The following is an 8,249-nucleotide window of genomic DNA, read 5'->3' as shown; positions in this document are numbered from 1 at the left end:
TTTTTAAATTGGATCCTCTGATACTGGCAAATGACTTGTAGTCTTACTGCCTTGATCTGATTCCTGATGAACTACTGAGTCAATCTCTTAATCAGGCAGGAGAAAAAAAATAAGGCCAGGAGGACCACAACTAAGGGCCCAGCTAGGGGTGCCAGCCAAGGGCCCAGGAGCTCCAGGTACTCTGCCAGTAAGACTTTCTGGCTTTCTCCTGTATCTTAATTCTTTCCAGGAGTTGTCTGGCATTGTCCCTATTACTCTTGACTGATTTGCATAACAGCAGCATTTTCCCACAGGAAAGCACAAATGCCTTCTTTCTCTGCCATCATCAGATCTAGCCCCGTGCGGTTCTGCAGCATGACTGAGTCCAAGGAATCTATCTGGTTTTGCAGGGTAACTATCCTTTGCTGGTCTAGGCTGAGGTCCTCTTCAATCTGATTAGATAGTTGACTGTGTTGCACCTGTTGGAGCCCTGTGGCAGGCACCACAGTGGTGGCTGTCCCTGTTAAGGCCATGCCCAGGAGGATAGGGAGCAGGGATGTACTCCTCTCCAGTGGCTGGAGAGGTATTAGGAGACCTCATTTCCTGGGAGTATTTTCAAAATCAGGGTCAAGAAGATTAGGGTGCAATCACACCTTGGGTAGCAAGTATAAGTACCATCTTGACAGGCAAAATAGGTACCATCTGGGCTCTAGTCCTGAGAGCCAGCCTGGTGCCATTGTCCTTTTCTCCTACACAGTTTGTTTCCACCAGAGTCTGTACTGAGGGCCCTGCCACACAGGTGCCACCTTTGGCAACTGGATTGTCTTGGGTCATGTTGAAATGAGTTAAGTTGGTGATTTCTACCCCTGTGTAGGTCATCTGGATAGCTCTTAAGCAGATCCAGCAATCTTTCTCCAGTTCTGCTTTATCAACTCATGGCTGATGTTTGCCAGTTGAAGCATTTTTATCAGGAGGGCATCTGGATTGAACTCCAGAGAGTTAGCATTCCCCTCGTGGGTTCCTGGGTCTGAGTTTGGTTGGGGGGGTGGGGCAGGGATCCAGTGTGTTGACTCTGCTCACAAGTAGCAACACATTGTCAGGACTGATGATTAGCCTGAGGGTGACCAGTGTGTGAGCTCCCTGCCAATAGCTTTTAAGACATCAACCCACCCCAAAGTTTTGAGAGCCCTATTGTTGGGATCTCTCTACAGTAAGTTCCCAGTTTACTCCATGCCTTTTCCCTAACTCGGGATGAACATTTTTACCAGGCATGGAGACTCCTTGACTGTTTATAGGGGCTCTCTTTCAAGCCTCTGGAGTGGCGAAGTCCACACAGGACCAACATCAAGATATGACTAGTACCCCCCCCCACACTAGTCTTCAGCATTCCTTAGTATGCACCCATAGGCCACATAGCCCCAATCATATCCTGTGTGTCCATAGTAGTAATTTGGGCAGAGCTCCACACTGGAGCACTTCTGACCTATGGTGGGGAGGATTATCATGTTGTCACATCCCCCCAAGAAACACCACCTGAAAGAGATGAGACAGGGGCCCTGAAGGAGACAGCGTTGTTGATCAGAGCCAGTACATGACACAGGGTCACTTCCCAGACTAGCTTGTGAGTCTGCAACACCAGCAGCAGGGCTGAGTGGAGGTTGTTCAGCCAGCTCAAGTTCAGGAACAGCAGGGTCCGCCACAGCCAGATGCCATCCCCAAGGGCCATCTCCAGGTTGTCTGGACAAGGTCAGCTTCAGTGGCTGGTCCCGGTGCAGCTCTAGTCTCCACTCCTGACCTTGATCTGCGGCAGGCTTGGTGTGGGTGTGGCGTATCAATGGCCTGACACCTGCAACTTGAAGAGCCGAAGGAGTGGTTAGTATAACTTGATATGCCCCCCCCCCCACCTTGGGTCCAGGCTTCCCCTCACAGGGACCTGGATCCAGACCCAATTCCCTAGGTTCCAGGGTTTAAGGGGACCTTGATTATAGAGGGGGGAGGGGAGATTTAAGCATTCAGCTATCTCCTTCATAGGGTTGACCAGGTCTCTTAGAAACCACTGGAGGTGGGTTTGTTCATATTTCTGGAGATCACCCTTGGAGCAGCAGAGGAGGGTGTCCAAACAGGATTTCAAAAGGGGAAAACTCACATTTATTGGGAGTATAGAGCACTCTGAACAACATAAGTAGCTCGATTTCTGTCCAAGTCAGGCCTATCTCCTGGCAATGTTTAGCCATGGCAGTTTTCAGAGGTCTGTTCATTCTTTCAACTTTTCCTGAGGACTGGGGATGGTACCATTTGTGCAGATCCCAAGCTAGTTCTACCACCTTAGACATCTGCCACATACCACATAATCTTGCTGACAAAAGCAGATCCCTATGCTCACTGGGACCCTGAAGTGTGGAATGATTTCTCTGGCTATAGTGTGGGACACCTCTTGGGCTTTCTCTGTACAAGTTGGCAAGGCTTCTGCTCAGCCTGAGAAAGTGCAGACTATGTCCAGCAAGTATCTGTAGCCCTTACATGGCTGAATGTCCAGGAAATTCACTTTCAAATGTTCAAATGGATAGGACCCATGCTTCTGAGGCAGCAGAAGGGCTCGGGGCCTTGTTTTAGACTGTGCTCTGCACACTGCAGACATGCTCTGCAAGCTTGTGTAGCTAACGTTGCCAGTCTTGGGGACACCATACACCTCTGCAGCAGGGCCTGTAGGGCTGTTTTTCCCAGGTGGGTCACCTCATGTGCCTTCTTAACCAAGCCAGGTGCTGCTTGTTCAGTCTATGATTCTGTCATCTTGGGTAAGCAGCCACTCCTCTGAATTCCCAGTTGTTCCCTCCCTCAATGCTGCCTCCTTCTCCTAGGGGTGGTATTTAGGCCGCCCCTGGAGGACTAGGAGGGCAAAGCACATGCTTTTCAGTCCCAAAGGAGTGGGGTCATGACTCAGTTTCTCAAGAATGGCTGCCTGCTTAGCTTTCTTGTCTGAAACCTGGTTTTCTTAGCTCACTTTACCTTGGTTTTGAGTGTGAGCTTGGCAGTGAATTACTGCTATAGCCTTGGGGGGCTCAGACTGTTTCCAGGAATTGGAGGATTTGGTTGCTATTTTTGATTTCTTTTCCCCCTGATGTTAACAGTCCTCTATCCTTGTAGATGGCTCCATGGATATGAAGCATGGCAAAAGCATACCTGGAGTCAGTATAAATTGTAGCTCACTTCCCTTCTGCAAGCAGAAGGGCCCTGGTAAGTATGTGCAAGTCAGACTTTTGAGCCAGCCAATCACTGTGGAGTCTCCCTCACCTCCAAAGTCTCATTAGAATAACTACTGCATACCTGGTGTGGCACTCCCCCTTCTTCTTGAAAATGTCGGCTCTCATCAGTGAAGAGATCTAAATCTGAGCTGGGAAGTGGTTCACCTTTCAAATCAGGCCTGGAAAAAAGATTGCTTTCAATATCTCTTCAAAAGAATGGAGAGGGCCCCTTACTCTTCTGGAAGTTATGTTCCCGGACTCAGAGTTCACATTGCCTCAATAGGCACTCAGGGGTTTTCTCCCAGTGCAGCTTGGTACTGGGAGACCCATTCCCCAGTCATCCAGTGTCTGCTGACCCATGAGTAGGGAAGTGACAGGGTGGGGGACTCTGACGTAATAGCCTGTCCCAGTATCAGTTTATCTGCTTCCTTGAAAAGCAGTACAGTAGATGCCAATGCCTGGAGGCAGGGTGGTCATCCTGCTGCCATGGGGTCCAGCCGTTTGGATAAATATACCATTGGCTTATTCCATGGTCCCATTTTCTGGGTCAGTACCCCTTGTCCGACTCCCTTCTTTCCATGTACATATAAGATGGAAGGACAGGTGACATCTGGGAGGGTTAACAGGGTTGCTCTACTCAGTCTTTCTTTAAGCTGGTTGAAAGCTGTTTCTTTTCTCTGTGTCCATTCCAATGGATCCGTGGCAGATCCATGGAGGGTTTGGTGAAGGACCCCTGCTATGGCAGAGAATTCTGGAATCCAAAGCCTGCAGAACAATGCTGCTCCCAGAGTTGCTTTTTATTCTTGGGGCGGGAGTACCAGGCAATCACCTCTTTCTGCCCTTCTCCCAGTTTTTGTTTTCTCCAGTTGAGGTGATATCCTAAGTAGGTGACTTCCTCCTGGCAGAGGAAATTTTCCAGGAAATTTGACATCCTGCATCTTGTAGGAACTGCAGTAGCTCCTTAGCACCCATTTCATAAGCCTCTCTGGAGGGGGCCAGCAACAGGTCACCTGCACATTGCAATACAGTGCACCCTGCTTGTTGGCAGCTCTCTAGGTCTTTCATTAGTGCTTCCCCAAAGATGGTGGGGGAGTTTTTGAAGCCCTGGGGTAGCCATGTCCATGTTAGCTGGCTTTTTGTGCCTGTTTCTGAATCTTCCCATTAGAAGGCAAACAAGGGTTGACCACTGCAAGCAGCAGGCTTCCAGTCCAGACAAGTGAAAACTGCCCCTGTGAGAGGAATCAAGCTCAGCAGGGGGTATGAATTGGGGACCACTACCCACCTGGTGTAGAGTCTTAGCTGCATGATTGACTTGACAGAGATCCTGCACAGGCCAATAGTCATTCGTCCCCGGCTTCTTTACCAGGAGCAGCCGAGCGTTCCATGGAGATTGAATTTCTTGCAGTATTCCTCCTTCCTTGAGCCTTTGGATTTTGGGGGATATCTTACACTGGGCTTCCAGGGAGATTGGGTATTGCTTTTGTCTTATGGGGGTGGCCCCAGTCAGGGTCACTATCACAGGTGGATGACTATAGTAAGGCTGATCTCTTTATGACCCACACCTTGGGATAGCGTCCCAAATACCAGCTAAATTGGTGCAAACTTTGAATGTTTCTCCGGGGGGGGGGCTCAGAGTGCAGTCACCACTCTTCTTTGGGGAGGACTTCAAAAGTCAGCACTGGAAGGGCACCAGGGTTGGTGGGCCCAAGTCCATTGTTATTGTGGTGCCCAATTGAGATAGCAAGTCTCTTCCTAAGAGTGGGCCCGGAGCTTCAGGCACATACAGGAAATGGTGGAGCGGACTGGGTGGCCTCCTAGTGAGCAATCTCTCAGGTTACAAAACTGGTGCTTAAAAAAAATTTTTATTGACATGCATTTCCCTTCCTTCCCCCACTCTCCCCCTCACGCCTCTGCCCTCCATCATACCTCCTCCCTCTCTTCATTAGTCTCTCTTTTAATTTGATGTCATCACCTTTTTCTCCTATTATGAGGGTCTTGGGTAGGTATTGCTAGGTACTACGAGGTCATGGATATCAGATATCGAAGCCAATTCCTGTCTGGACAGTTGTATTGCAAGGAGTGGTACCACCCTTTAAGAAACTGGTACTTTTTAGTGGTCCCTGTAGCCCTAATAATTGTGCTAGAGTCTTTAATGAGTCCACTGGTGGGAGATGTCACCATACTTATGACTGCATCAGTATCTAAAATAAAATCCACAGCTTAGCCCACCCAGATTTATTTTGACCATGGGCTCTTGAGGGCCGGTTGTGATTGAGTTTGGTAGCCCTCAATCAGATTCAGTCCCCCATCCTGGGTCTTCGACCTTGGGTAGGTGGGCCTGCTTGGAAACCACAATCATGGCAGGCCTAGCACCTTTACAACTCTGTGTTTTTTATTTTTTTATTTTCCCTCTTAGGGCATTCACTTTTCCAGTGGCCGTCTCCTTGCAGTATGCACATCGATTTCTTTTTAATTGAGGGTAGCTGCCCCTCTGCAGTGTGGCACTCTCGGTCTTGTAGCGGTTCTCTCACCTCTGAGGGCTACTGCCATAATGTTGGCCTTCTTCTCTCAGTATTTCTCTTTGCGTGTACTTTCTTCCTGGTTAGCCGTCACCCTGGCTGCAATATTGGTGAGTTGATCGATATTCATTCAAGTGAAGCCTTCTAGCTTCTGTAGTTTTCGGCACACATCTGAAGCTGACTTCTGGACAAAGGCTGTGTTACCATAGACCCGTGCTGCGGAGCCTCAGAGTCAAAGGGAGCGAAGCGTCTGTTTGCGCCACAGAGAATCTCATGGATTCAGCTCGCTAACTTTGGTCAAATGGGTGGCTTTGGCGCACCAGCTCGTGTTTCTTCTACGAGAGCTTGCCTCATTCGGATGAGGGATTTCATCCCCTCTTGGGTTTGGAGGTCTCAGTTCGGGTATTCATCTGGGAGGGCAGTGTCTGTAAATCATTCTGGGTTTGCCACATGTGGGGAAGCCTGAGTAATCAACCAGGCGTGGGAGGCTTGACACCTTCTGTCATCTGATGTAAAGAGGGTGCATAACAGCTAGCGACATTCATCCCAGGTTGGCTGGTGACTGTGCGTGATAGCGGCCAAAGATCGATGCCGGCTGGGGGCTGCTCTGAGTAGGGCGGAGTACGGTGACGCCAGCTCGGGAGGTCGCTGGTGGAGACAGGCTGACCGGCACGCTGCACTGTGCTGACCCCGCACTTCTGTCTGCTCTGGGGACGCCTGGGACGTGGTGCAGCGGATAGAGGCACGTGCCCCCATTTGTCATGCGGCCCGAGTTTGGGGATCTTCCCCACTTCTCAGCTGGAAGAGTACTACTGGAGAGAGACCCTCAGCTGGAGGGGCTGCTGTGGGCGGAGGAAAAGCCTGCCTTTCTTCTTGTGGCAGAGCCGAATAAATGGAGGGAGATGGCACCTCTGGTTTTGGATTTGTTGCAAGAGGCAATAGCTTCACGGGTGAGAGATATGGAGGAGGCTCAGTGTCCTGTTAAGGGGCATGATGACTCAGGGGTCTCTCTTCTGGTTTGGTGGTTCAAGAGGCCAGCGCTTCCCTAATTTTTCTGTACATGGAAGGTAGCCAGGCAGGCAGGCACGTTGCCAGTGCGCACAAGGAGTCAATAGACGGACATTGATCTGGATGACCTGGGCGTGGGTGCAAACCTCTCACTCCGCAGATGGCAGCCCGGACTCCGGTGCCCTCTGGTGGCCACTCCACACCAAAGGATGGCCAATCTACTTCATAGTAGGTCTTCCTAACATCGTCTGTGGCATCCTCCGGCGCTTCGACTAAGAGGTAACCATTTTATATGTGGCCAGGGTGTATTTGATGTGTGCGCAGGGAGCAGCGAAGGCTCCGGAGACTCCCTCCGTCAGATAGCTGCCTGGCCGGCTGCCTCGGGGGAATTTAAGGGGTCTTCCCAATGAGGGCCATGCATATAAACCCCGCATCTGGTCAGAGCTCCCTATTACAGGGAGATGAGTGCCTCTTTGGGTGACACGACCCCAGAGGTACCACAGGTTAGGGCCCACTTAGGCTCCGTAGCCGCAGGGCCATGCAGCCATCCATATTCACTTTCATGTTCATGCTTAGCCACTCAAAATTTAAATAGTTTCCTATTTAGTCCCATTAATCATGATATAGTTAAATACCAAGACTGGACCAACATAGACCTACCTGGAAGAAAGGACGCCTGCTCAAAACCGCATCGAGGTTCAGGGATCCCTCTTTTCGGGGATCAGACCAAGCCGGCTCCTTCCTGTACTGCCTTTCCCAGGGTTCCTACCTGGTCGCGTTGGCCATACCTGGATCTTTGTCTCATTGCTCTGCTCTGGTGCCCTGGACCAGGGCTCATCTGCCCTCCTCTCTCCTGCTAGGAAACCCCGGAGTCCTGCCAGAGGTGCACACGTCTAGGTCCTAGTGGGCTGCAGAGCCAGGATCCATGGCCCCTCTACCCAGCGGGATTCCGGCAGTATGCTTAAGGGAATGTCCTGAACGAGACGCAGAGCCCTTGGGACAGAGAGCAAGATTTATTCAAACCTTAGCGGACTGACACCCAAATCACTCTGTGATGTCCTCAGCCTGAGCTTAGGCACAAGGGGCTTTTTATATCTTTCCTCCTACAAGCAAGCAAGGTGACAAAGGGTAAATGGTGCGAGCGGGCAGCTGCATAGTTTACATTTCTTGTAATTTCTGTTTTAGTCAGCCCAAAACTATCAGTAACTCGCAGTGTGGGCAGGGAAGTTGTCTCTAGGTTCTTTGGTCTCCCCTGCGAAGGCTCCTGGGCAAGTGGAAGCTTATCTCCCTGTTCTCTGGTCTTTTTCTCCAGGTGGCTCAAGGGCGACCAGGGCTTATCTCGGCTCTTCATGGGTAACTTCTGGCCTGTTGGGGAGCTCTGTAACCCAACACAAGTTTTTCTTTTATTGTTACTTTCTGCTAGAATTTCTCAAGACTTTTCTTCCTTTGTTCCTTTCCTCCTCCCTTCCTATCTTACTGTTATATTCCTTCTCTCATATGT

This window comes from Jaculus jaculus, chromosome 16, assembly GCF_020740685.1.
Source record: "Jaculus jaculus isolate mJacJac1 chromosome 16, mJacJac1.mat.Y.cur, whole genome shotgun sequence".
NCBI lineage: Eukaryota > Metazoa > Chordata > Mammalia > Rodentia > Dipodidae > Jaculus > Jaculus jaculus.
The sequence above is the reverse complement of the archived record's forward strand: the minus strand, read 5'-3'. Positions refer to the sequence as shown.